Source organism: Spermophilus citellus (assembly GCF_964194105.1).
Source record: "Spermophilus citellus genome assembly, chromosome: 2".
NCBI lineage: Eukaryota > Metazoa > Chordata > Mammalia > Rodentia > Sciuridae > Spermophilus > Spermophilus citellus.
In genome coordinates this window covers 204,074,390-204,080,389 of record NC_138183.1, presented here as the reverse complement: position 1 = coordinate 204,080,389, position 6,000 = coordinate 204,074,390, and the positions used below count along the sequence as shown (strand labels likewise).

General features: G+C 40.3%; 1 protein-coding gene across 4 annotated transcripts in view; it reads left to right on the top strand.

Annotated features, from left to right (window-relative positions):
- Positions 1–304: 304 nt before the first annotated feature.
- Positions 305–6,000, top strand: part of RNF141 (ring finger protein 141) — a 45,597-nt gene continuing 39,901 nt past the window's right edge. For 2 of the 4 annotated variants that reach the window (XM_081274846.1, XM_081274845.1), the window contains exon 1: positions 305–439. The gene's annotated coding sequence lies outside the window, so the exon portion shown is untranslated. The remainder of the gene's footprint in view (positions 440–6,000) is intronic. The other 2 variants (XM_081274848.1, XM_081274847.1) reach the window with 2 other exon arrangements.

Sequence of the window (6,000 nt, the reverse complement as noted above, 5' to 3'; positions counted from 1 at the left end):
GAGTCTTCTGTGATCCCAGGGAGAAGTGGTGGCCTGGAACCCAACCCTCGACCAAACCCGGGACTCGCAGTGCTGCCTCCCTCCGATGCGGAGGCGGGAGTCGGCCAGGCAGTCCCCGAGACTACCCCCACGGACCCGTGCCTGGAGCAGCCCGTCAGGCTTTCGGTGCTTCGGGGTGCTAGGCCTGGGCAATCACAACCGCAGGGGCTTAAGCAGGTTCGCGGCGCTCAGACCTCTGGGCCGCTGGCTGCTAGCCGCGAGAGGTGGGGCAAAGCCGGGCGGGGAAAGGTCGGAGCACCGTTTCCAGGCAACGCGCCGGGGGGCGGGGCCTCGCGTCACTGAGGTGCGACCGGGTCGGCCGCCGAGCCGCCGCCTGCTGGTCTGAGCCCGGGGCCGAGGCGGCGTCGCTCACGCCTGGAGCGCGATGCCTTGAACTTGGGTGAGCTCCGCTGCGTTGTCCTCTTGCCGTACCCCAGCTTAGCTGCTCCACGCCCCTCGAGCAGGAAGTAGAAACCCCGATCAGGCCTCGACGGCTGAGCGGGAATTCGGGGAGCTAGGCCTTTTCCAGGCCTGGACTTGGGGCGCGGGGCTGGCTTGGGAGGCCTCTCGGTGTACTCCGATCTCCACCCGGCGGTTTCCAGTGCCCAGGGTGAGGTGCTTGCCCCGCTTTGGAGGTGGTTCCGGGAGTCTGGGAGAGAAGGTTTTCCTCCTGGAGCCCAGAACCGTTTTTTTGAATATTGCCGCCGGCGCAGTCAGTCGGCCTGCGGATTTAGCTGTTGGTTACAAGTGCATGTGCACTGAGGAGGGGCTGAGGCGGAGAGCTGGCGCCTGCACCTGGACCGCACGCGGGGCTGCGCCTCCCCGAGTGCCACTCTCCTGAGGAGAAACCCTTTACTTGGGGCTTCAGCTCAGGAAAGCCAAGTCGTTCTTAGCACACCCAAAGCCTAGGGCCTTTGATTGTCAAACTAGCTGCTGCCTTGAGACCCAGCGCAGGAGGGGTAGTTTTCTTGCTAATAATAATTGTAGTGATTACACAGAAGGGAAAGAAACCCCTGTTAGTTTTTGAAACTCCCTCTTCAGTTATTTGTGTCGTGTTATAAAATGTGGATTTGCTATCATTGTTGAAATATAGCCCCAACTTCCTTAAATAGGCACTGTCATATTCTGATCCTGTCCTGTTTTACAGTGCCCAACATTCATTTATTTCCTCTGGTGTATTTATGAAGCTGCAGTAACACCTCCAATTCTTTGTAATTCTTACACCTCAGCAGAAGTTTATCATTACCACTCACCTCCCAGCATTCTTGTGGCTGTAAAGTGAGCTTCAGCTGTTCAGAATTTGCCTGGGGCCTGAGCTACCAAAGATCCTGAAGTAGTGTCCTCTATATTGAAGCCATTCCTCTGAGAAAAGTGGTGCCTTTTGAATTTATCATTACCACTCACCTCCCAGCATTCTTGTGGCTGTAAAGTGAGCTTCAGCTGTTCAGAATTTGCCTGGGGCCTGAGCTACCAAAGATCCTGAAGTAGTGTCCTCTATATTGAAGCCATTCCTCTGAGAAAAGTGGTGCCTTTTGAATTCAGAACTCAAAAATAGTATGGAATTTTCTCCTTTATGCTGCCTGACTTCAGTTGCTAAATATTGTCCTCCAGAATATGATTGTATTTTTCAAAAATATGTTAATTTTTTGTCACTCGATCCCTCTTGGTTTTTATCTAAATACACACTTCCTTTCTCCTCCTTTTCCCCCGAAGACTTGGGAGATCCACACAGAATTCTTGCAAGTGTAGTGTGTTTTTCTAAATATGAAAAGTTTTTAGTAAACACATTGATGCTATTAGAAATCCACTAATTCCCAAGATTGTTTTATAGATAGTTTTTGTTGTGGTAGTGGGGATTTTTCTTTTCTTTCTTTTTTCTTTTTTCTTTTCTTTTTTCTGATTAAGGTCTTTAGTAGAGGAAAGGCATCAGGGCCCAGAGAAGGAGAGGGAAAGGGGAAATACTAGGGACATATATTGACCAAATCATGTTGTTGGATTGGGTGCATATACAAATATGTAACAAATTCCATTATTATGTATAATTGTAATGCACCAATAAAATATATGGAAAAATCTTTCATCCCAGAATAGCTATTCCAAACTCTAATGACTCTGACTAGCTAATTGTTCCACTATGTATCGTGTTAATTTTCTATCTTGAAATGTGGTTGAGACCTGCTTAGAGATGTAGAGTTTGACTAAGCAATAAGTGTCAGTTTCCTTAGGGAACTACTTGTAGTACTTAGTACTTATTACTGAGATTAAAGTTGGCATGAAAATAGATGATGACCATTTCAATTATAAGTATCTTTTGCAAGCTAATTTGATGGAGAACAAATTTCAGAGAGGTTTTCTAAATGTTTCATTACTTGTCAACTAGTCAGTCATTTTGTTGCACTTTCAGTTTTGCTTTAATCCTTTTATGAATGGATTGTGGTTTAAATTTGCAGAGAGTTTTTGTGGACTTTTGGTTTTGATTTGGGTTTTGGTTCTGGGGTATCTTTGTGTGTGTATGCCAGTTAGCCATGATGTGGTTGTTATATTTTTATAAGAAATATTTGAACTACAACAGTTCATTTGTTAGACAAAGAAGTGATCAACTGTATGTACCACCCACTAGAGAATGGCATTTTTGGAATCCTTGATGAGCTTTTGAGTTTCAAAATAACAGTTCTTTATCTAGAAAAACCTTCAAATGTTTCTGAAAGCACATTTCTATCTTGCTAGAAAGGACTATATTAAAAGTGACAAAGTAGTTTTGAGAGCTGTTAGTTCTTTGAGAAATCTTGACTACAGGTTTGTGTTTTTTTGATGAATTTTATGCCAGTGGTTTGCAAATTAAGTTCCTATGCAATACTATTGTTTAATGATTTAGAGGTATTTTGTTAATTTCAAATAGTGAATGTTTCCCATTTTATATAAACATCAATGATAAGGTTTTACAGTTTTGTGTTATTTTCTTCCATATGTGTTTTTAACTTCTACTTATCTCCAAGTCATTACTAGATGACTGGACAAATAAACAAAAGTCAAGGAATTACTCAGTGAATAATTAAAAAAACAAAAGCTGTCAACAGTATTTATTGCATTCATTTAGAAAACATTATGTACCTATGTATTTTCTAAAAGAGAGAACTTAGCTCTTATCCTGAAGCAGCTCATGGAGGGGAATGGGTAAGTGACTTAACTGATGATATATGACAAAAAATGGGTAAAATACCAAAGATAGATACTTTAAAAGCTGTGGCTAGTGACTAAAGGATGGCCTCAACAGATTGTCTTTTTGAACATTTATTCTTGATTGAAGTCTTATATTACATAGAAATAACAGATATACTTTTAGGCTAGTATTAGACATTAATATTTAGCAATATTTTATTGTTTTCAAAATAAACTGTAAATTCAAGGTTCTTCCTCCTAAACCAGATTGAGAATCACTATTCCAGCTATCTTGGCTAAATACTGTTGTATTTTAATCTAAGGAGTCAAATGATGAGGTTTCCTGGATACCAAGTGAATTACAGAAAAACAAGTTAATATGTTGCCTGAGATTATAAACTTTATCATTCAAAGTTAGAACACCAGATTGAAAAAAATGAAGAAACAAAGGGAAACATTTTCTAACTCAAAAAACAAGCAACTAAGGCTTCCTTGTAAATAGATGTTGGTGATCAATGTAGCAAAATATGCCACTTTGGTACAAGGATTATTTGGGGTTATAGGCACTTAAAAAGTAGAGGTTTAAGAAATGCACTCTACCTTCCTTTTTCTTCCTGAAAGCAGAAGATAAAACCCAATGTAAAGGTACTCTCCCTGTACCAGGGAAAAGAAGACATTCTTAACATCAGACATGGGCAATCAAGGCTGAGAGAAAGCTATACAACCAAACCTTAAAGTAACTCTTATTTTCTCACTTTTCCACAGTTAGCTGCTGTAGCCCCAAATCCTTTGTTTCATCATATTTTTCACAAATTACTACTCTTGGTCCAAAGCAGCATTTAAACTTTTAGCCCTACTTTGGTCTGTGCTTTTCTTGGGTCTCCGTTTCCAATTGATTTATTCGAGTATTATTGCATTTTTATTAAGTTGGTACAGGAAATTTAGAAGAAGTTTAAGTTTCATTTGGAAAACTCTCAATATTAGGTTCAAGGTCACCTACTCTACTTCCCACCCAAGAAGAATCTGTTAGTCAATAGATGAACTTCTCATTTTAAACACTTCAAACTTCAGCGAAGAGGCTCACATACATCACCCATTTCCACTTCTGGATGGTAAGACATTCTTACACCCAACTGAAATTTGCCTCTAATTTATACTTTTTGACCATTCTTCTCTTTGTAACTATAATATAAATCTTACTTCCTCTTTTACATGGTAGCTCCTAAAATATTTGAGCAAACCAATCATGTTGCTCTGGGTTACCAAGCCATACTAGAATAAATCATTTTGTTTCCTTTTCTAGACCTGTAACATCTTGAATATATTCTAATTTATTAGTACCCTCTGACTACTTAGAGCTGAATGTAGACCTTCATTGTGGTCAAACCATTATAGAGTACAATGGGACTAGGTTTCTTGTTCTGGGCATCTGCTTCTAGCAAGAGTTTAAGATTATTTTAGCATCTTTGGTGTCCCTATTACACTTTTGATTATTTTGATTAACTTTTTTTTTTTGTATTTTTAACTGCTTAATTGGGTGCATCTTACCTAGATTTTTTTAAAATTTATTTTTATGCCTTTGTTTACTTTTTTTTAATTGGTTGTTCAAAACATTACATAGTTCTTGATATATCATATTTCACACTTTGATTCAAGTGGGTTATGAACTCCCATTTTTACCCCGTATACAGATTGCAGAGTCACATCAGTTACACTTCCACTGATTTACATATTGACATACTCATGTCTGTTGTATTCTGCTGCCTTTCCTATCCTCTACTATCCCCCCTCCCCTCCCCTCCCCTCCCCTCCTCTCTCTCTACCCCCTCTACTGTAATTCATTTCTCCCCCTTGTATTATTTTTCCCTTTCCCCTCACTTCCTCTTGTATGTAATTTTGTATAACCCTAAGGGTCTCCTTCCATTTCCAAGCAATTTCCCTTCTCTCTCCCTGTCCCTCCCACCTCTCATCCCTGTTTAATGTTAGTCATCTTCTCATGCTCTTCTTCCCTACTCTGTTCTTAGTTACTCTCCTTATATCAAAGAAGACATTGACATTTGGTTTTTAGGGATTGGCTAGCTTCACTTAGCATAATCTGCTCTAATGCCATCCATTTCCCTCCAAATTCTATATTTGTCATTTTTTAATGCAGAGTAATACTCCATTGTGTATAAATGCCACATTTTTTTTATCCATTCGTCTATTGAAGGGCATCTAGGTTGCTTCCACAGTCTTGCTATTGTGAATTGTACTGCTATGAACATCGATGTAGCAGTGTCCCTGTAGCATGCTGTTTTTAGGTCTTTAGGGAATAGAAGGGGAATAGCTGGATCAAATGGTGGTTCCATTCCCAGCTTCCCAAGAAATCTCCATACTGCTTTCCAAATTGGTTGCACCAATTTGCAGTCCCACCAACAATGTACAAGTGTACCCTTTTCCCCACATCCTCGCCAGCACTTGTTGTTGTTTGACTTCATAATGGCTGCCAATCTTACTGGAGTGAGATGGTATCTTAGGGTGGTTTTGATTTGCATTTCTCTGATTTGCATTTCTCTGACTGCTAGGGATGGTGAGCATTTTTTCATGTACTTGTTGATTGATTGTATGTCCTCCTCTGAGAAGTGTCTGTTTAGGTCCTTGACCCATTTGTTGATTGGGTTATTTGTTATCTTATTTAATTTTTTGAGTTCTTTATATACTCTAGATATTAGGGCTCTATCTGAAGTGTGAGGAGTAAAGATTTGTTCCCATGATGTAGGCTCCCTATTTACCTCTCTTATTGTTTCTTTTGCTGAGAAAAAA